Genomic DNA, 23,253 nt, shown 5'->3' with positions numbered 1-23,253 from the left:
AATGCAAAGAGATGCTGCCTCGGATTTCATCCTATAATCAGTGGCTACTCTTACAGGTTTTTATCTCAACTACTTAAAAATAAGTGTATGTATGTGTATATATGTAAGTATATATATTTGTGTGTACGTGTATGTGTGTATGTGTTTGAAAGTGAAAGTGTGAGTTGTTCAGTTGTGTCTAACTCTTTGACACCCTATGGACTGTAGCCTGCCAGGTTCCTCTGTCCATGGGATTCTCCAGGCAAGAATACTGGAGTGGGTAGCCATTCCCATTCTCCAGGGAATCTTCTTGACCCGGGGATAAAACCCAGGTCTCCTGCATTTCAGGCAGATTCTTCACCATCTGAGCCATCAGGGAAGCCCAATAAATGTTTACAGCTATTTACCTACCTATCTGTCTATCTAGTTGCCTCCATTTCAGGCAGATTCTTCACCATCTGAGCCATCAGGGAAGCCCAATAAGTGTTTACAGCTATTTACCTACCTATCTGTCTATCTAGTTGCCTCCATTCTCAGGGAGGTTGGGGACTGTAGAGGGTCTGACTTCCATGGTTGGAATGACCAAGTCACAGAAGGATCTCCTTCAAGCCTTAGACAATATTTCTGGAAGGTGCAGGGATTGGACCAAATGGTCTTTAACACCCATTTCAGAAGATCCCTTGTGTAAGAAATGCAAAGGTCATTCAGAAGCTTCTGTACTCCATTCGTTAGCCAAATCTCTAGAGTTTAGGCCACTTTATCTCACACTCATTTCCACCTTGTCTTGTGCAAAGAATTTGACACTTAAAGTTAGCCCTGGATTCCACCTTGGGCTTTGCCACCAGCTACCTGTATAAACTAAACAATTCACTAAATAAGAATAGCCACCATTGATTGAATACCCCCTATGCTAAGTACCTTACATAGATGATAACCTTTCATCCTCACAATAACCCTGCGAGGTAGAAACCATTATTTTCCTCGCTTGAGAGGATATTGTTCCTCAGTTGAGAAAACTGAAGTTTAGTCATTGACTTAAGATTAATAGTTCATCAGTGAAAAGTCGAAACTGAAATCTAGAACCATCTCCAAAGCCCATGGTCCCAAATACTACAATAGACTGCTTCCACTCCCATATACACTGTACTCTTTGTGTCCTGAGTTCTTGTAAAATAGGAATAACATCTTGACTAATACCTTATCTGACTTCTTTACAAGGCATGTTTCAAGGATAAAGTGAAAGGATAGGTGAACATTTATTGAATGTTATGGGTGAGGCATTGTTATAGGGTTTGAATATTCAAAACTAAATCAAATGGGGTTCCTTCATTCTATGAGATTACCATCTGATACAAAATTGCCTTGAAAAACATAAAGCAGTGTGTGTGTGTGTGTGTGTGTGTGTGTGTGTGTGTTTAGTTGCTAAGTTGTGTCCAACTGTTTGCGATCCCATGAACCATAGCCTGCCAGGTTCCTCTGTCCATGAGATTTCCCAGGGAAGAATACTGAAGTGGATTGCCATTTCCTTCTCCAGAGGATCTTCTTGTCCCAGGGACTGAACCCTCATCTCCTGCATTGTAGGAGGATTCTTTACCACTTGAGCCACATGGGCCTGAGGCATAAAGTATTATACAAGTGTGAATTTTGTATGATACAATTTTATTGCATGTACAGAAAAGGGAAACTAATAGCCATAGGTACAGAACAAGGTAGGGTAAAAATCCCACATGGCTTTCAGCTGCTCCCTACAAAACTTGGCAACTAGATGTTGCCAATCCCCCTTGAGAATGAGAGGGGAGGAAATAGGCAATAATTTGAAATATGACCATAATGTAATGTGACTGCTGCTTTTTCACAAGTATATTAGGACATGTACATCCAAGGAAATAGTGTCCCCTTTGGACTAGCACCTTGGGAGGCTAAATACCTGTACATTCGTTGCAATGATGCTGCCATTGCTCATAACATTTTTTGGAACTCCTCTTTAGTAATTGAATTCAGAGCCTATGGCACATTCTTTTGAATCTCCTCAGTGGTGATAAATCTTTGTCCTTTGAGGGTGGATTTTATTTTAGAAAACAGCTAAAAGTCACTCAGAGTCAAGTCTAGAGAATACGGTGGTGATCAAGCTCAGTGACAGTTTTTAACTAAAAAACAACCCACTCCCTCTCTTCTCCATTCCTTTCCCCACCCTACTTCATTCTACCTGCCCTTTCTCCCTCTCTCCTGCCCTTCCTTCCAAGTATAACTGTGAACCCATTAAGACCATTTTTCTTGCATGGTTCATAACCTAGTGCAAACAGGGATTAAATGATGACTGCCAAGGTCGAAAGTTTAGGTAGGAGGTGAGCTAGGATTAGACCCCATGTCTCCTGCAAATCATAGCATGAAAAACTTCAGCTAACAGAGAAACTTAATGATGACAAAGGGGTAGAATTAACGGACATAGATGAGCACAGGACGATAGGCTCTCCATTCCTATGTGCAGGCGTGTGTGCTAAGTCACTAAGTCATATTTGACTCTGTGCAACCCTATGGACTGTAGCCCACTTGGTGCCCCCATCTATGGGATTCTCCAGGCAAGAATACTGGAGTGGGCTGCCATTTCCTTCTCCAGGGGATCTTCCTGACCCAGGGATTGAATCCACATCTCTTGCATCTCCTGCCTTGGCAGGCAGGTTCTTACCACTAGCGCCACCTGGGAAGCCCCTCCATTCCTATAGGTCTTTCCAAAGCCCTCACAGAGAACATAAATAGAGTGCTGCCTGATGGAAGCAGCAGTGCTGTGTGATTTGGTGCTTCTCTTCATGCAAATCCAACTAGGGATGTGCCAACATCTCTGGACACTGACTTTCCAAATAAGGTATAATTTGAAGGAGGTAAGAACTCTCTGGGCTTCCCAGGCAGCGCAGTGGTAAAGAATCCACCTACAGTGCCACAGACACAAGAGATGCGGGTTTGATCCCTAGGTCGGGAAGATCCTCTGGAGGAGGGCACTGCAACCCACTCCAGTATTCTTGCCTGGAGAGTCCCATGGACAGAGGAGCCTGGAGGGCTAGAGTCCATGAGGTCGCAAAGAGTTGGACACAACTGAGCATGCATACACACAAACTCTCTCATAGGCTGCTTTCCCTCAAGTATTGACCACCATCTAAAGAGCTGAACCTTGAATCCCAGAATTTCAGAGCAGCCAAAGCCATTAAAGAGGAGGTGGTTCCCTCATTTTGACTCCTAGGGCCCAGGGTAGGTGGGAGAAAGAAGCAGGGCAAAGAGGAGCCTGCTCCCAGATCACACAAGGAATGTATGGCTCCATCGGGGCTAGAGCCCAGGTCCCTAGATTCCTACCACACCAGAGCTCTCTGCAATGAACACCTGCCCTTTCCCGGGCCTCCTCTGGCCAGCAGTTGTTGGTAGAAATGCCCAGCTTGTCATTCAGTGTCCCCTGGAGGCTTTTTGAAGTGGATCCCAGGCTAGTTTCCTCTTGCTCTTCACACAAGAAGCTCCTGTATTTCTCAGGGGAGGAGAGAGAAATGTCAGAATCCTGTGCCCTTTGCAGCTTCTCCTCTCAGAGAGGCAGTTTCTCCCCCTCAGAGGACAAGCGATCCCCTTGGCAACCCAGGGGCATTGCTTTTAAGCCCAGGCAGCCAGCATCCATTCCATACCACCTTGAGTTTGTATTTGCTTTTGAATCCCCAAGATGAACTATTAGAGAAAGTATTCCACCAATTATGTCTCCATGGGGCCCAGAGCACATGGTCTTGATTAGAAGGAGCCAAAGCACAACAGATTTTCCCCTGTGAAGGTCTGAATGCAACTTGAAATCCAGCCAATGTTGTTCTTGCAGCCAATGCCTGGCTTCCAGCTGCTGCTGGAATTTTCCAAGCTCAAGGAGATGATACCTGGAAGGGTAGCTGGAGATGTAGAAAGCCGGGCTAGGGAGGAAAAGAACCACAGGAGGACTGTAGTTAGAAGAGTTCTACATGATGGTTTCACCCCCACCCACCTCCCCCCATCCCAACTCCAAACCCCAACACATGTGATAACCAACCCATCTTAGTGGGTGGCTCCATGGTGAGCATCGCTGGATACTAGGTCAGTGCCCACCTCCTATACAAAGTCTTCCCAGACTCTTCTAGCTCACCTGGAAGCTTCCGTGGCCTCTCAGCTCTTTCAGCAAGAATGAGGTTGCTTCCAATTCTCTCCACCACTATACCCAGCTTTTCCATCTCCCATGTGTCTGCTGCTTCCTCCTCAGTTCTATTGTGAGATTCTTGAGCTCAGAACCTATCTCCTCCCTCTTTGCACCAGCCACCATGCCTCTTTCAGTGAAAGCCCGGTGGGTGATCGACCACAGAGGAGAGTCTGGACAAGGCACGGAAGCACAAACAGCCCTCCCAGCTTTGCTGACGTTTTCCATCCAGGTTGGCACCCTGACCTGCACAGCTGCACCAGGCAGGAGCGACTAGAGGAAAAGCCAGCCTCTGCAGGAACCACCAGAGAGAAAGCAGGTGGAGGACAGGTGATGGCTGTGGTGGGGTGTGGCAGTGAGATCAGGCAAGTCAGGAGGTGAGGGAGAACATTAACAAGAGGAACTTAATACCCCGATTTTTATCTAGGGATTACCTTGCCTGGAAGAACATCTGTGTGAGAGCAGTGGAGTTAACAAGACTCTAGCTTCTTTAATGATGAGATTTGCTATTCCAGATGTGAGCCCAAGAGCTTTTATTTGGGTCCATCTTGGAGGCCATGCCAAGCTTTGCTGCTGTGGTTGTTTCTGCATGTGTGTGTGGGAGGGGTGCTAAGGAGGGGAGATTAGAAAAGCCCAGAACCTTATGGATCAGTGTGTGTGTGTGTGTGTGTGTGTGTGTGTGTGTGTGTGTGTGTCTAGATATTTGCACTTTCTTTTGCTTTTATAGTATGTCCCAGCTTGGATGCTGCTAGACAAACTAATGCTCCCATCACCCCTTCTCTGAAATGTTACTACCAGGTCCCAATCCACACAGCTTCCACCATCAGTAAGATGGCATGAGAATCATAGGTTGACTGCCACATGCTAAGTGGAAACACATGGCATATCATTCAAACAAGAATCCACATTTTCTCTAAGATGCAGAGCAGTTATAGAAAGGGAGCCCCAAGCCACATGCAGAGAACTGAAAATAAGCCACAAGGAAGCACAAGCTGGTATCAAGATTTCTGGGAGAAATATCAATAACCTCAGATATGCAGATGACACCACCCTTATGGCAGAAAGTGAAGAGGCACTAAAAAGCCTCTTGATGAAAGTGAAAGAGGAGAGTGAAAAAGTTGGCTTAAAGCTCAACATTCAGAAAACGAAGATCATGGCATCCGGTCCCATCACTTCATGGGAAATAGATGGGGAAATGGTGGAAACAGTGTCAGACTTTCTTCTGGGGGGCTCCAAAATCACTGCAGATGGTGACTGCAGCCATAAAATTAAAAGACACTTACTCCTTGGAAGGAAAGTTATGACTAACTTACATAGCATATTAAAAAATAGAGATATTACTTTGCCAACAAAGGTCCGTCTAGTCAAGGCTATGGTTTTCCAGTGGTCATATATGGACGTGAGACTTGGACTGTGAAGAAGGCTGAGCACCGAAGAATTGATGCTTTTGAACTGTGGTGTTGGAGAAGACTCTTGAGAGTCCCTTGGCCTGCAAGGAGATCCAACCAGTCCATCCTAAAAGAGATCAGTCCTGGGTGTTCATTGGAAGGACTGATGCTGAAGCTGAAACTCCAATACTTTGGCCACCTCATGCGAAGAATTGACTGATTGGAAAAGACTCTGATGCTGGGAGGGATTGGGGGCAGGAGGAGAAGGGGACGACAGAGGATGAGATGGCTGGATGGCATCACGGACTCAATGGCCATGAGTCTGAGTGAACTCCGGGAGTTGGTGATGGACAGGGAGGCCTGGCGTGCTGCGATTCATGGGGTTGCAAAGAGTCGGACACAACTGAGTGACTGAACTGAACTGAACAGACAAGCTGGAGAAAGTAGCCACTTTCTGGTTTGGTTTTTTCTTTAGCGATGCCAGGAATCTCTAAAGTATCCAGGAAATGAAGAATTGCTCTGAATCTTGAAGCCTCCTGTAGGCCTACTCAGAAACAGGGAGAGTGAAGATGGTTCTAAACACTTCCTGGGCATGTGTCACACACCTCAGGGGATCCCCTTCCTAGTTCTTATCAGCCTGGCCTGTCATTCCATCAGACTGGGGCTCTGAGCTGTCCAAAACGCACCCGGATTCTCCATCAAACAGAGAGGGTGACCACATCTCAGATGATTTCCTGTTTGTATACCCCATAGTGCCTCACCCAGAACAGCCCACTCATTATCAACTACATCATCACCCACAAGCCAAGAGGTCATTAGCACAAGGAATAGAAGTCAACCAAAGAGGAGCACTTGCAAACAATAATGAAGGGCATTTCTCAAGACATTTTAAAAATAGGGGTGCTGTGACATCTGTCTGAGGTGGTTTAAATGCAACTCAGTTTTTCAAAGTCATTGCCCTCTTTCATTCATTCTGTTTTGCTCACTTGCTTATTTATTTCAGACACTTTCAGTCCTGGTGGCTTTGTTGACATGCTTATAAAAGAAGAAAAGCAACATAAGGAGCGATTTCAAGTGTGTACTGTTCGCCCTGGCTTCAGGAATCCCTAGAGTTTGAGCTTATCTCAGTGAGTGGGTTGAAGGGGGTTGGGATGAGGGGCACCTTTAGGTGGGTCTCTATAAATCTTCATGTATCTTTTTTCTTTGGAAAGAAATAGACACAATTTATAAAGACATACCCATGTGCAGGCACGCACACACACATACACACACACACACACACACACACACACACACACAGCCTTCTCAAACAGACTACTACAGGGAAGCTAAATAGTGGAAGTATGCCATTATCATGCAGGGCACAAGGTTAAGGAATCCAAGTTTAAGTTTTTCTAAATAAAATAGTTTTTAAATGATAGTACTAATTATAGAATTTCAGAGCTGAAAGGGATCTAAGGGAAAAACCCACACCTGCTCCACCTCCCCTGCCCTCAGGTCTTCAGAAAATATGTTTATTTCATCTCTAACCATTGAAGATGTACCTGCTACTTCCTTTCAGTAACACCACAACCAACACAGTTCTTCACGTAGGCCTTAAAGTCTCCCCTGCTGTATTGTGTGTGGTGGATCCTGAGTTGCTGGAGTCTGATGTTTTTCCTGAAACCTTAATGAGGTATCAGAGTTCCACAAAGCTGCTCCAGAGTAAGAAGACTGTGGCTGGCCCCAAGGTGGAGCCCGATAGCAATTTGGGCCAATGGAAAGAACAGTGGGATTTGAAGAAATCCAGGGTTCCGTGCCTGGGTTGGGGTACTAACCTACAGGAAGGAAATTACCTAAGTCCTTCTGTACATCCACTTGGATTCTGTGACTTCATATCTGTTATGCTTCCTTGGAACTGTCCTAAAGTCCTTTTGTATATGTTTAGATAGCAGGAAAATGCATACCAGGGTAGGGAGAGCCTGCCTGGTTCTTAAGTTCCTGCCATAATTCCAAAGCTCTGAATTAACCATGTACACACATCCTGGTTGCCTAGCTATGTGCAGATATGGTCTCAACACGGCTCATTGTCATGGCCCAGAAACATTCAGAGGCAAGGTTTGCTCCCTTTTATTTCATTTTGCCTTCCCTACCCGCTACTCTCTCGCATCTCTCTCTGCCCATCTCCCTTTCTCATTTTTTCACTCTTTCTATTTAATTTCAGTACCTCTTTTAGGATGTGAAACTGAAGGCAATTCTTGGAAGGCCACACTGCATTCAGCATGGCTGTGTGGAAATTAGCGAACTCACTTGGCTGCAGTGATTCCTGCGTGGCACAGAGTTGCCTGGCCTGAGGCTTGGTCACCTGACTTGTTGGGTCAGGGAAGCGCTGTCGTTCCATTGCACTCTGCCCTCCATTGCTCTGGCTCTGCTGGTGGCAGAGCTCAGTGGTTGGCCTTGTGTACTTTGGCAAGGCAGTGTGGTTGTAGTAGGCCACAATGAGGTTTTCCTTAAGCCACTGTACAGTCCCCTGGGAGACTGTGGATAGCTGACCCTAGCTGAGAATTCACTTCCTCTTCAGACTTCATCAAGAAGTTGTAAAATGTTCAATGACTTCCTTAGACATTGGAAGGAATACAGCTGTTGTCAGGCTCAGAATACCCACCAAGGGAGGCTTTCCAAAAAGGGAAGTTTTCCTAGGCTACTGAAAGGCAGTAAACTGAGCAGTCTAGGGAAGAAGCAAAGCTGGGTGGAGGCAATTGGCCAGAATGGATTATAGGCATTCCCCATTTCTACTGACCACAGCACAAAAGGAAATGCTCTTAAACGGCAGCATATGGGCTTTAGGGGAACTTTAAAGGGACAGCCTGTATTGTTGGCAGACAATGGCCCAGGCTGAGAGGAAGACATAGACAGCTGCTCCAGAGTAGATCTTTGGCAGTTTGAGGGTTAGATGTGCATACCTGGCATGGCATGTAGAAACCACTTTCTGATATAACATTTGGGACCTCTGATCAAGACAACAAGCTGAATGAGTTAGTTCATGGTGCCCAGCCAGATGAGACTTCTTTTTGTCTGTTCTTAGGTATGGATCTAACAGAAGCAGAAGATATTGAGAAGAGGTGGCAAGAATACACAGAAGAACTGTACAAAAAAGATCTTCATGATAATCACGATGGTGTGATCACTCACCTAGAGCCAGACACCCTGGAATGTGAAGTCAAGTGGGCCTTAGGAAGCATCACTATGAACAAAGCTAGTGGAGATGATGGAATTGCAGTTGAGCTATTTCAAATCCTAAAGGATGATGCTGTGAAAGTGCTGCACTCAATATGCCACCAAATTTGGAAAACTCAGCAGTGGCCACAGGACTGGAAAAGATCAGTTTTCATTCCAATCCCAAAGAAAGGCAATGCCAAAGAATGCTCAAACTACTGCACAATTGCACTCATCTCACACGCTAGTAAAGTGATGCTCAAAATTCTCCAAGCCAGGCTTCAGTGATACGTGAACCATGAAATTCCAGATGTCCAAGCTGGTTTTAGAAAAGGCAGAGGAACCAGAGATCAAATCGCCAACATCCGCTGGATCATGGAAAAAGCAAGAGAGTTCCAGGAAAACATCTATTTCTGCCTTATTGACTATGCCAAAGCCTTTGACTGTGTGGATCACAATAAACTGTGGAAAGTCCTGAAAGAGACAGGAATGCCAGACCACCTGACCTGTCTCTTGAGAAACCTGTATGCAGGTCAGGAAGCAATATTTAGAACTGGACATGGAACAGACTGGTTCCAGATAGGAAAAGGAGTACATCAGGGCTGTATATTGTCACCCTGCTTATTTAACTTATATGCAGAGTACATCATGAGAAACGCTGGACTGGAAGAAACACAAGCTGGAATCAAGATTGCCGGGAGAAATATCAACAACCTCAGATATGCAGATGACACCACCTTTATGGCAGAAAGTGAAGAAGAACTAAAAAGCCTCTTGATGAAAGTAAAAGAGGAGAGTGAATAAGTTGGCTTAAAACTCAACATTCAGAAAATTAATATCATGGCATCCGGTCCCATCACTTCATGGGAAATAGATGGGGAAATAGTGGCTGACTTTATTCTTTTGGGCTCCAAAATCACTGCAGATGGTGACTGCAGCCATGAAATTAAGACACTTACTCCTTGGAAGGAAAGTTATGACCAACCTAGACAGCATATTAAAAAGCAGAGACATTACTTTGCCAACAAAGATCCATTTAGTCAAGGCTATGGTTTTTCCAGTGGTCATGTATGGATGTGAGAGTTGGACTATAAAGAAAGCTGAGCACCGAAGAATTGATGCTTTTGAACTGTGGTCTTTGAGAAGACTCTTGAGAGTCCTGTGGACTGCAAGGAGATCCCACCAGTCCATTCTAAAAGAAATAAGTCCTGAATATTCATTGGAAGGATTAATGCTAAAGCTGAAGCTCCAATACTTTGGCCACCTGATGCAAAGAACTGACTCATTGGAAAAGACCCTGATGATGGGAAAGATTGAAGGAGGGTGGAGAAGGGGATGACAGAGGATGAAGTGGTTGGATGGCGTCCCCAACTTGATGGACATGAGTTTGAGTAAGCTCTGGGAGTTGGTGATGGACAAGGAAGCCTGGCATGCTGCAGTCCATGGGGTCGCAAAGTGTCAGACACAACTTAGCGACTGAATTGAACTGAGGACATAAAACTGAAAAAAATCACTGCAGGTGGTGACTGCAGCCATGAAATTAAAAGACGCTTACTCCTTGGAAGGAAAGTTATGACCAACGTAGATAGCATATTCAAAAGCAGAGACATTACTTTGCCAATTAAGGTCCGTCTAGTCAAGGCTATGGTTTTTCCTGTGGTCATGTATGGATGTGAGAGTTGGACTGTGAAGAAGGCTGAGTGCTGAAGAATTGATGCTTTTGAACTGTGGTATTGGAGAAGACTCTTGAGAGTCCCTTGGACTGCAAGATCCAACCAGTCCATTCTGAAGGAGATCAGCCCTGGGATTTCTTTGGAAGGAAAAGCTGAAGCTCCAGTACTTTGGCCACCTCATGCGAAGAGTTGACTCATTGGAAAAGACTCTGATGCTGGGAGGGATTGGGGGCAGGAGGAGAAGGGGACGACAGAGGATGAGATGGCTGGATGGCATCACGGACTCAATGGACGTAAGTCTGAGTGAACTCTGGTAGTTGGTGATAGACAGGGAGGCCTGGCATGCTGCGATTCATGGGGTCGCAAAGAGTCGGACACGACTGAGTGACTGAACTGAACTGAAGGAAGATTTAGAGGCAAATACACTAAATGATCTGCAAAATGGCTTTTAGCTCCAGGGGTTCCCAATATCAGCATCTGCTCAACTAGAATGCATTTAAGACATAAGCCTAATCTAAAGAATTGGAAATGTTCTCTCCCAGCATTGCTCTGTTTTTCTGGATGGGGGAGCAGCTTCAGCAAGAGCTAAAGATGAGGTTTCTTCTTACCTGAAACTGGAATCTTAGCAGGTCAGGTGTGCTCAGGTTGTTGTGATCTTCACAAACCCTGGACACTTGCTCCCCAACCTGTATTACGTGTCTCATCCATGTTGTCATTCATCTATTCCCCCACATGTGACTATTCCCCCACAGGCCAGACTATTTCCCCTGTCACCTCTTTCTTTACCTACCCTTTAGAGTATGTATGTATTTCTAACTATATATGATTGATATACACATTAGTCAGGATAAGATCAGCTATGAGACAATAACAAATAGACTCTGGCATCTCAATGACTTGGCACAACTAAAGTTCATATCATATGGCCATAAAATCTGATGAGAGTCATCAGGCATTCTTCTCCAACTTAGGCAACTTGAGAATCCAAGCTCTTTTCATTTTGTGATGGCAACATCTCAACATGAGTCTCCAAGCTCTCTACGACAGGGGAGGAGAGGGCTGGAGATTCCCGTGAACTATTTTAAGGACCAGTCTAATGAACAGTTTCCATCATTTCTTCTATATCCATTGACAAAAAAAGCAGTCACATGGGTCCCATCTAACTGCAGGAAGGGTGGGAGATGTAACCTTCCTGTGAGCCCAAAAAGAGGAAAATTAAACAGGATTTGGTAAATACAGAACACTGTCTGTACCAGTGTTTATGTCTGTAGTTTTGTGCCTCTTTATTCTTGGGGCTTCTTTGATAGCTCATCTGGTAAAGAATCTGCCTGCGATGCAGCAGACCCCAATTTGATTCCTGGGTCAGGAAGATCCACTGGAAAAGGGATAGGCTACCCAATCCAGTATTCTTGGGCTTTCCTGTTGGCTCAGAAGGTAAAGAATCCACCTGCAATGTGGGAGACCTGGGTTTGATCCCTGGGTTAGGAAGATCCCCTGGAGGAGGACATGGCAACCCAGTCCAGTTTGCTTGCCTGGAGAATCCCCATGGACAGAGGAGCCTGGTGGGCTACAGTCCATGGGGTTACAAAGAGTCAAACACGACTGAGCGACTAAGCACAGCACAGCAAAGCAAAGCATTCATCTTGGAGTTTGGCACATAGAGAAGTACCTTACCTCCTGATCCCCACACACAGAAGGGTGGATATAACTAGATACAGTAGACATGAACCTTACTGCAAAGCTAATGTAATAGGTAGAGCATGGCATCAATAAGGTCACAGTAGCATATGAAACTTATCTGTGCCTCTTTCTCTAATGGTAAACTGGGGATGTAATGCTTATCTTACAGTACTGTCAGGATTAAAAATATGCCATATTTGAAAGTTGCTAAGAGAGTAGATCTTAAAAGTTATCATCACAAGAAAAAATTCTGTGAGTATATCAAGGCTGTATATTGTCACCCTGCTTATTTAATTTATATGCAGAGTACATCATGAGAAATGCTGGGCTGGAAGAAGCACAAGCTGGAATCAAGATTGCCGGGAGAAATATCAATAACCTCAGATATGCAGATGACACCACCCTTATGGTAGAAAGTGAAGAGGAACTAAAAAGCCTCTTGATGAAAGTGAAAGAGGAGAGTGAAAAAGTTGGCTTAAAGCTCAACGTTCAGAAAAATAAAATTGTGACATCTGGTCCCATCACTTCATGGCAAATAGATGGGGAAACAGTGGAAACAGTGTCAGACTTTATTTTGGGGGGCTCAAAAATCACTGCAGATGGTGACTGCAGCCATGAAATTAAAAGACGCTTACTCCTTGGAAGGAAAGTTATGACCAAACTAGATAATATATTTAAAAGCAGAGACATTACTTTGCCAACAAAGGTCCGTCTAGTCAAGGCTCTGGTTTTTCCAGTGGTCATGTATGGATGTGAGAGTTGGACTGTGAAGAAAGCTGAGCGCTGAAGAATTGATGCTTTTGAACTGTGGTGTTGGAGAAGTCCCTTGGACTGCAAGGAGATCCAACCAGTCCATTCTGAAGGAGATCAGCCCTGGGATTTCCTTGGAAGGAATGATGCTAAAGCTGAAACTCCAGTACTTTGGCCACCTCATGTGAAGAGTTGGCTCACTGGAAAAGACTCTGATGCTGGGAGGGATTGGGGGCAGGAGGAGAAGGGGACAACAGAAGGTGAGATGGCTGGATGGCATCACCAACTCAATGGACATGAGTCTGAGTGAACTCCAGGAGTTGGTGATGGACAGGGAGGCCTGGCGAGCTGTGATTCATGGGGTCACAAAGAGTAGGACATGACTGAGCAACTGAACTGACTGACTCACTAACTGACTGTGTATGGTGATGGATGTTAACTAGATTTATTGTGGTGATCACTTCATAATACATGCAAATATTGATCATTATGTTGTATACCTGAAACTAATATAATGTATGACAATTATACCCCTATATAAAAATAATTATTATATGCCAGACATAAGTAGGAAACAGATACGCTTGTGGTCTTCGCTTTGCTCTAGTGAAGATGCGTGTTCCCCAAAGTGGTTCCAGAAGCTTTCAGCCTGGCTTCCCCAGGATGCAGTGTGGCCTAGAGCATCTTACAGTGAGCTCTTCTCTATGTAGGCTGAAGATGGCTGCCTGCCTGTCATTGGCAGCCTGGATACATATATATTTCACCTCCCCAAAGAGACTGGCTTGTTTTCTGATAGGCATGCCTAGCTAAGAAGATTATCCAACTATGCCCAACAGGGCAGTAAGGGTTTCATTAAATAGCAATAGAGAGCTCCACAGAGTTACTTTAAGGAATTGCAATACGTTTGTGTATGCTCAGTTGCTTCAGCCGTGTCCAACTCTTTGCGACCCTATGGACTGCAGCCCGGCAGTCCATGGGGATCTCCTCTGTCCATGGGGATTCTCCAGGCAAGAATACTGGAGTAGGTTGCCGTGTCCTCTTCCCCGACCCAGGGATCAAACCCGTGCCTCCTGCATTGCAGACGAATTCTTTACCACTGAGCTACCAGGGAAACCCAAGGGATTGCAGTAATTACCACTTATTGAATGCTACTTTATATGTATATTCTCGTCTAATGTACATAAGCATCCTCCCAAATTTAAAACTGTGGGAAACCAAAGTTCAGAAGGGTTAAGAAAATTGCTCAAAGGTCATGCAACTAATAAGTGACAGATATGGGCTGTGAATTCAGGTCTGTCTAGCCTACAGTGCCGCTTGGTGGGGGTACAGAATGAGGGGGAAAGAATGCTTGGAAAAGTGGGCCCCTCTGCATCAACCACGTTTTTTTCCTTCCTATGCTCTGGCTCTTTCCTCTATTTGAACTCCCCCTTTCTCTCCTCCTTTTGGCCTTGATACCGCAGCTACAGCAATATCTAATGGAGGACAGCAATTATGTTCAGAAGCAGCCTCCGGACCATAGATACATCCACTCTGAAAGGGTTTCTGATCAAGGGCAATCTTGTTGATGACAAATGGACAAATTGGTCTATTAGAGAAAAAGCATATAGTTAGAGAGCCATGGACAATCAGTGAAGTGACCTAGGGTTCTTGCTAACAGACCCCAGCATGAAGCACTCTTTGGAGATATTAATGCAATATAATGCACAGCTGTAGGGAAAATGCAGTCCTGAGCTAATCTTGCCAAACCAGTGACCAGACAGGGAAGAGGGAACAGGGTGAACCGGAACAGGGTGAGAAGATCTCCACCACCAATAAACTTGCTGGTCAAAGAGGAATGAGCTACCAGAAAAGACTTCATCAACCTCAGATGCCATAGAGTAAACAGAGACCCTCTTGGGTGCGGGGTGAGGTTGTGCGGGGAGGATGACAGAGTTACATGGGCCTATAGACATGCCTGGGCTTCCTAGGTGGTGTTACTGGTAAAGAATCTGCCTGCCAATGTAGGCGACAGGTTCAATTCATGAGTCGGGAAGATATCCTGGAGGAGGGCATGGCAACCCATTTTAATATTCTTGCCTTGAGAATTCCCATGGACAGAGGAGCCTGGGGGGGTTACAGTCCATAGGATCACAGAGAATCAGACACAACTGAGTGAGCACACATGCCCGCATGCCCCGTAAAGATACTGAAAGATGCCATCCTTCTGGGACTTCTCTGTGATCCAGTGGCTAAGACTCTGCACTCCCAATGCAGGGGGCCTGGTTTCATCCCTGGTGGGGGAACTCGATCCCGCATACCACAACTAAGACCTTGCATAGAGAAATATGATAAAATAAAAATAAATATTAAAATAAAAGAATCAGCCTTCCATCTTCCTACTTATTTGGCCCAGAACTTTGCTACCCTTCCTCATATCTGTCTGTTCTTCTGGAAAATTAACTGGTGTCTCTCCACACTGGCAGGTAGGTGCCTCCATAAGGCTGAGATTGTTAGCTTTCACACGGATGAGAATTTTCCAAAAGCCAATGTGCAGACCACTTCCAGACCATGTTTCTACTAGGCTGTGTTGAAGTGAGAGGAATCAAGGCAATGCAGTGAGTTCTTCATGAATTGAATTTAGTCTAAATGTATTCTGTTCTTCCTACCTTTTTGGAGTTAAAGTGTCACTGTTTAATGAAGTGGTAGAGACTTTTGCATGTAGAGGTGTTTTTTTAACAAAATAACAGCTGACCATCCTATGCCATTTGCAAATTAAAGAATTAGTACTCTTCTATGAAATTCTAAATTCTGGACAGCACTGATATAAGCAACTCAAACTGTTTCTAATAATACATCTAGCCCCTCTCTGGGCCTTATTATCTCTACTTGTTGCATATTTTCTTGACTTTGCTTCCTGCCCTGAAAGGTAAATCTTCAGATGCCAGGAACACAGCCAGTGTCAGGTATTTATAATATTAATGCTAATCACAGCTCTATCAAATGCTTAATGAGATGCCTAGAGGAAGGCACACACACCAGGCCTGTTTGTTAATGGCACAGAAGGTAGCCACAGTGTTATTAATAAATTAATCGCCTCATGATGTGAACCTTACACACACTCAGGCTCATCTTCTTAGCAATTAACAAGATTAAAATAATTTGTTCCACTGGGGACACATCAAAAGGGAATTTGATGACAGCAAAGGGTGCAGTTAGAATGTTGCTCAGGTTTTTTACTCCCACCTCAATGTTGTAGTCTGAATAAAAGTACTTTCTTCTCAGGATAGAACTGGGAAGCAAGACAAATACAAAACTCTTGGAGGAATAAAAACTTGAAAGCTGCAAGGCAAGAGAAGGACCTTTTCTAATGACGCAAAGTCTTCTGATCTCTGATAGGCCAGTGGTAGCCACAGGAGCTAAAGAACCTCTTGATTGAGGATGAGAGAAGAGAGTAAAGAAGCTGGCTTGAAAATCAACATTAAAAAAAATAACATCAATTGCATCCAGTCCCATCACATCCTGGCAAATAGAAGAGGAAAAAGTGGAAGCAGTGATAGATACTATTTTCTTGGACTCCAAAACTCACTGTGGATGGTGACTACAGCCAGGAACTTAAAAGACACTTGCTCCTTGAAAGGAAAGCTATGACAAACCTAGACAGCATATTAAAAAGCAGAGATATCACTTTGCCAGCAAAGGTCCATATAGTCAAAGCTATAATTTTTCCAGTAGTATTGTACAAATGTGAGAGTTGGTCCATAAAGAAGACTGAGCACTGAAGAACTGATGCTCTCAAAGTGTGATGCTTGAGAAGACTCTCAAGAGTCCCTTGGACTGCAAGCAGATCAAACCAGTCAATCCTAAAGAAAATCAACAATGAATGTTCACTGGAAAGACTGATGCTAAATCTGAAGCTCCAATACTTTGGCCACCTAACTGGAAAAACCCTTGATGCTGGGAAAGATCGAAGGCAGGAGGAGAAGGGGGTGACAGAGGATGAGATGGTTGGATGGCATCACTGATTCAATGGAAATGAGTTTGAGCAAGCTCCAGGAGATGGTGAAGGACAGGGAAGCCTACCTAGCGTGCTGCAGTCCATGGGGTCACAAAGAGTTGGACACGACTGAGTGACTGAACAACAAGCCACAGGAGGAGATGGATGACATGCCCATGGTCTGATGAGACCATGTGCTTTGGTGTTCTCAGGTCTAGGGTAAAATTAGGGATATTATATTATTTTGGCTCCTTCCAGCTCTGCCAGTCAGTGGATCTATACATTATCAGCTGAAACCTGCAGTGATCTTTAGACCTTCTGATTAGACTAGGATTTCCAGAAACAACGGAAAATTCGCACTACTGGGAAAATGATAGCTTTGACTATATGGACCTTTGCTGGCAGTGATGTCTCTGCTTTGAATCTGTTTGCAGGTCAAGAAACAACAGTTAGAACTGGACATGGAACAACAGACTGGTTCCAAATTGGGAAAGGGTACGTCAAGGCTGTATATTGTCACCCTGTTTATTTAACTTGTATGCAGTGTACATCATGTGAAACGCTGGGCTGGAAGAAGCACAAGCCAGAATCAAGATTGCTGGCAGAAATATCAACACCTCAGATGTGCAGACGACACCACCCTTATCACAGAAAGCAAAGAGGAACTAAAGAGCCTCTTGATAAAGTGAAAGAGGAGAGTGAAAAGGCTGGCTTAAAACTCAACATTCAAAAAACTAAGATCATGGCATCTGGTCCCATCACTTCATTGCAAATAGACGGGGAAACAATGGAAACAGTGACAGACTTTATTTGCTTGGGCTCCAAAATCACTGTAGATGGTGACTGCAGCCATGAAATTAAAAGATGCTTGCTCCTTAGAAGAAAAGCTATAACCAACCTATACAGCATAGTAAAAAGCAGAGACATTACTTTGCCAACAAAGGTCCATCTAGTCAAAGCTATGCTTTTTCCAGTAGTCATGTATGGATGTGAGAGTTGGACCATAAAGAAAGCTGAGCACCGAAGAATTGATGCTTTTGAACTGCGGTGTTGGGGAAGACTCCTGAGAGTCCCTTGGACTGCAAGGAGATCAAACCAGTCAATCCTAGAGATAGGTCCTGAATGTTCATTCGAAGGACTGATGCTGAAGCTGAAACTCCAATACTTTGGCCACCTGATGCAAAGAACCGACTCATTAGAAAAAACCCTGTTGCTAGGGGAGATTAAAGGCAGGAGGAGAAGGGGATGACAGAGAACGAGATGGCTGGATGGCATGGAAGCCTGGAGTGCTGCAGTCCATGGGATCACAAAGAGTTGGATATGACTGCACGACTGAACTAACTGAACTTCCTGAACAAGGCAACATACTTCTTAAAGCAGTGAGTTTTCTAACCTCCTGAGTTTTACAAACCCTAAGCTCAACCCTACCGGGCTACTTGGTGGTTATTCAGATTGGAGAAAGAGGTGTCACTTCCCATTGTGCAGAATTTTTAAGATAGAACAGTTGTCATCATTAACTTCCTCAGGTCCTTGGTAAAATGAAGTGGAGAGTGAACAAGTGAATGCTGGGAAGCAAGCTAAAAGTCTGACTCTACTGAACACAGTTTTGAGAAGCATACATCAGGGTGTGCAACTCTGGGCTTCCACTATTTCTTTCTCCCGTTGCTGAGGTTTCCACAGTCCTTATCACAGGCTAAGTACCTGACCTCTACCCTTTCTCTGCTTCTTCACTGGTGACTCAAAGAGGACAACAACTTGTGACATCTGTGAGGAGGTGGCAAGGCAAAGAGCTTAATGGTGAAAGGCCGTAGGATGCTCTGGATGAATGACTGAGTATAAAGATCTTAGGCATTCCAAAAATCTCTGACTCACGTATCTTCATCCCTTCTACAGTAAAAACTTAGTTAACCACTAACCATGAACCCATTATGTAGGCATGTCACTTTTCTTGGTTGCATCTGAGGCTCATCTACTAAGAGCTTTCTCTTGACTAATTGACTAACTTGACTAAGGCTTTTTATTTCTGGGAGAGGAGCCAAAGTAGAATAAGTAGCAGTGTAGGAGGCACCCATTTAAAAAATCAACATTTCACTAAAGACATTGGCCTTTTACATTTACCAAGACATCTTCTCTCTCAGGCTGGCATGGATATGGCTTCAGCTGCAACCCAGAGTTTGCCAAGTAAGCTAAGAATACTTAGCCTAAGCTCTAGGCTGCCTCAGGACAGCTTACTGAGGTATAGGTGCCATATATGTCTCAATGTATGTGTGTGCTCAGTTGCGTTCAACACTTTGTGACCCCCATGGACTGTAGCCTGCTAGGCTCCTCTGTCCATAGAATATTCCTGGCAAGAATACTGCAGCAGGTTGCCATTTCCTACTCCAGGGGATCTTCCTGACCCAGGAAGATTGAACCCATGTCTCTTGCATCTTGTGCACTGACAGGTGGATTCTTTACCACTGTGCCACTTGGGGAGCTCTTATGTCTCAGTAAGAACCTCATTCATGAACAAACAACTAACTATCCACCACATGCATTGCCACCCACCAGGAGGGGTCTCAAAGCCATGCCATGCCATGCCATCCAGGACTTTTTCACCTCCCCTAATTATCCTGTGGTCTGTAGCGTCTGACATTACCAGAATTCAAAATTGAATTTCCCCGGAAATTTTTAATGATCTGGTTGAATTGCTTGGACATTGAGTACATAGAAAATTGTCTGGAACTAAACATACCAAACCACTTATAGCATTAACCCCTGAAATGGTGACCGGGGAATTAAAGGGAACATTTTCCATTCTAGATTATACACTGTCAGTATTGGTTGACAATTTGTCAATAGGTATGCTTGTCTCTTGTAATTTAAAACATTTAAAGCAACCTAATCTGTGAATGTAAATTTGGTGCCAATTTAAACTGGAGTTGAAGGAGGAGGGCAGGCTTAGGCCATAAGATTCCTGAGAGGGAGAAGTGCCAAAAGTATTTAGATCCCTGAGCCAGGCATGAGTGTGGTAAGCCAGAAGCAGAGCAATAAGGGCCCCTCCCAGGCTTAGCAGGGGCTAAAAGTTGCAGTTGACTCCTAAGGACAGTAATGGACTTGTTTCACCATCACCACCCTAATCCCACCATCTCCAGAAACAAAAGATCAAAGGGATGAATGGTTGAGGCAGAGCTGGAATGGAGTGGGCTGTAAGCAGAGAAAATGAAGAGCTCAATTTCCTGTCCCCTGTCCCCTATCTCAGAATTTACCCTTAAATTATAACAGAGGCCTCAGGGATTAGAAAACTCTTTAGATGTTCTTTTTTGTCTTTTATTTAGAAGGCAGCCTCAGCTTTTACTCACCCTGTCCACCCTCACTGCCTTTAAAATCTCTTGCAGCATGAAGTTTTTAAGTCTCATTTGGGCCATTAGCCAATGGCTGTGCAGTCGATTCATTTGAAACTTTGGGCGAAAGCAGATTTGTTTTCCTACTTCATCAAAGTACCATTGCCAGGCTGCAATCCCTAAAGGCATGCCCAGGTGATGGATGGAAAATGAATAAGAATCTTTGTATGTACAGACTATAGCACCTTTCACATGAATTTAATTCAGAGAATTCATCAACAGCTTGTTGTTTAGCTGTATTGGATTTGGGTTTGGAGCTGGTGAATACCTGCCAGGACACCAAGATATCCGGTGACTTCTGATGACTTGTTCAGTGTATGTCCATGGCAAGCGAGAGGAAGGCAGAACAGAATGCCAGGAAAGAGGTCAACTGCTTACTTCATTGGGTCTGGGTGTCACAGGCCATTTGAGAGACTGATAATTGCCTAAATCTGGAAGGATTAAGGGGCCTCCAGCCTGGTCCACGAGCTGGCTGAACCAAATAGGTCATTGCTCTGAGTCCCTGTTTCAAATGTGCAGCTCATTTCCAGGACGAGTGCAAGTTTTGGCAGAGAGAATCCATTTGGAATCTGACTTCAGCTAGACTGGATTTTAGGCACACTCTGCCAAGGAGTAAGCCTGGTCAGGCCCATTGACTAGAAAGTTATTTTCTTTTTGTCCCCTGGAACTTAGTTCAGCAATATAACAAGACAGCATGACAATTGCAAGAGGTTAAACAAGAGATCAAATTGCCAACATCCGCTGGATCATAGAAAAAGGAAGAGAGTTCCAGAAAAAACATCTGTTTCTGCTTTATTGACTATGCCAAAGCCTTTGACTGTGTGGATCACAATAAATGTGGAAAATTCTTCAAGAGATGGGAATACCAGACCGCCTGACCTGCCTCTTGAGGTCAGGAAGCAACAGTTAGAACTGGACATGGAAGAACAGACTGTTTCCAAACAGGGAGAGGGGTACGTCAAGGCTGTATATTGTCACCCTGCTTATTTAACTTTTTTGCAGAGTACATCATGAGAAACGCTGGGCTGGAAGAAGCACAGGCTGGAATCAAGATTGCCGGGAGAAATATCAATAACCTCAGATATGCAAATGACACCACCCTTATGGCAGAAAGTGAAGAGGAACTAAAAGCCTCTTGATGAAAGTGAAAGAGGAGAGTGAAAAAGTTGGCTTAAAGCTCAACATTCAGAAAAATAAAATTGTGACATCTGGTCCCATCACTTCATGGCAAATAGATGGGGAAACAGTGGCAACAGTGTCAGAATTTATTTTGGGGGGCTCCAAAAGCACTGCAGATGGTGACTGCAGCCATGAAATTAAAAGACGCTTACTCCTTGGAAGGAAAGTTATGACCAACCTAGATAGTATATTCAAAAGCAGAGACATTACTTTGCTGACTAAGGTCCATCTAGTCAAGGCTATGGTTTTTCCTGTGGTCATGTATAGATGTGAGAGTTGGACTGCGAAGAAAGCTGAGTGCCGAAGAATTGATGCTTTTGAATTGTGGTATTGGAGAAGTCCCTTGGACTGCAAGGAGATCCAACCAGTCCATTCTGAAGGAGATCAGCCCTGGGTGTTCTTTGGAAGGAATGATGGTAAAGCTGAAGCTCCAGTACTTTGGCCACCTCGTGGGAAGAGTTGACTCACTGGAAAAGACTCTGATGCTGGGAGGGACTGGGGGCAGGAGGAGAAGTGGACGACCGAGGATGAGATGCCTGGATGGCATCACGGGCTCAATGGACATGAGTCTGAGTGAACTCCAGGAGATAGTGATGGACAGGGAGGCCTGGCGTGCTGCGATTCATGGGGTCTCAAAGAGTCGGACACGACTGAGCGACTGAACTGAACTGAAGGGAATTCCCTGGCGGTCTAGTTCATTTGTATCATTTTTCTTAGATGCCACATCAGTTCAGTTCAGTTCAGTCACTCAGTCTTGTCCGACTCTTTGCGACCCCATGAATCGCAGCACGCCAGGCCTCCCTGTCCATCACTATCTCCCGGAGTTCACCCAGACTCACGTCCATCGAGTCCATGATGCCATCCAGGCATCTCATCCTTGGTCGTCCACTTCTCCTCCTGCCCCCAATCCCTCCCAGCATCAGAGTCTTTTCCAATGAGTCAACTCTTCCAATGAGGTGGCCAAAGTACTGGAGCTTCAGCTTTACCATCATTCCTTCCAAAGAACACCCAGGACTGATCTCCTTTAGAATGGACTGGTTGGATCTCCTTGCAGTCCAAGGGACCCTCAAGAGTCTTCTCCAACATTACAGTTCAAAAGCATCAATTCTTCGGCGCTCAGCCTTCTTCACAGTCCAACTCTCACATCCATACATGACCACAGGAAAAACCATAGCCTTGACTAGACGGACCTTAGTCAGCAAAGTTATGTCTCTGCTTTTGAATATACTATCTAGGTTGGTCATAACTTTCCTTCCAAGGAGTAAGCGTCTTTTAATTTCATGGCTGCAGTCACCATCTGCAGTGATTTTGGAGCACCCCAAAATAAATTCTGACACTGTTGCCACTGTTTCCCATCTATTTCCCATGAAGTGATGGGACCAGATGCCATGATATTTGTTTTCTGAAAGTTGAGCTTTAAGCCAACTTTTTCACTCTCCTCTTTCACTTTCATCAAGAGGCTTTTAGTTCCTCTTCGCTTTCTGCCATAAGGGTGGTGTCATTTGCATATCTGAGGTTATTGATATTTCTCCTGGCAATCTTGATTCCAATTAAGTTAGGCTTAATAGTAAGATTATATATTTTGAAGTTTGGTGTTAGTTTGGGTTCAATCATTTCAGAAAATATACAACATTGGTTTCAGTTTGAATCAATTCACTGTTTAAAGAGAAAAAAAAAACAATAACAACAAATTTTGGTTCAGGTCACAGTTCAGTGAGAATATTTGGCTTTATTTGGTGAAATATGGCTTAGCAAATGAATATAGCCAATCTTAGTATTTGGCTCTTGGTTTGGTTTCATCCAAATTTCAGTATTCAACATCCATCAGATGGCCCTTCTATAAGCAAAGGTCTTGAAGCATTGA

General features: G+C 44.4%; 1 protein-coding gene across 1 annotated transcript in view; it reads right to left on the bottom strand.

Annotated features, from left to right (window-relative positions):
• Nucleotides 1-1,216: 1,216 nt before the first annotated feature.
• The window catches only part of GUCY2F (guanylate cyclase 2F, retinal), a 138,217-nt gene continuing 116,180 nt past the window's right edge, over nucleotides 1,217-23,253 (bottom strand). The window contains exon 19 of the mRNA XM_027963150.3: nucleotides 1,217-3,911. The gene's annotated coding sequence lies outside the window, so the exon portion shown is untranslated. The remainder of the gene's footprint in view (nucleotides 3,912-23,253) is intronic.

The sequence above is a fragment of the Ovis aries genome, chromosome X, assembly GCF_016772045.2.
Source record: "Ovis aries strain OAR_USU_Benz2616 breed Rambouillet chromosome X, ARS-UI_Ramb_v3.0, whole genome shotgun sequence".
NCBI classification, from domain to species: domain Eukaryota; kingdom Metazoa; phylum Chordata; class Mammalia; order Artiodactyla; family Bovidae; genus Ovis; species Ovis aries.
The sequence above is the reverse complement of the archived record's forward strand: the minus strand, read 5'-3'. Positions and strand labels throughout refer to the sequence as shown.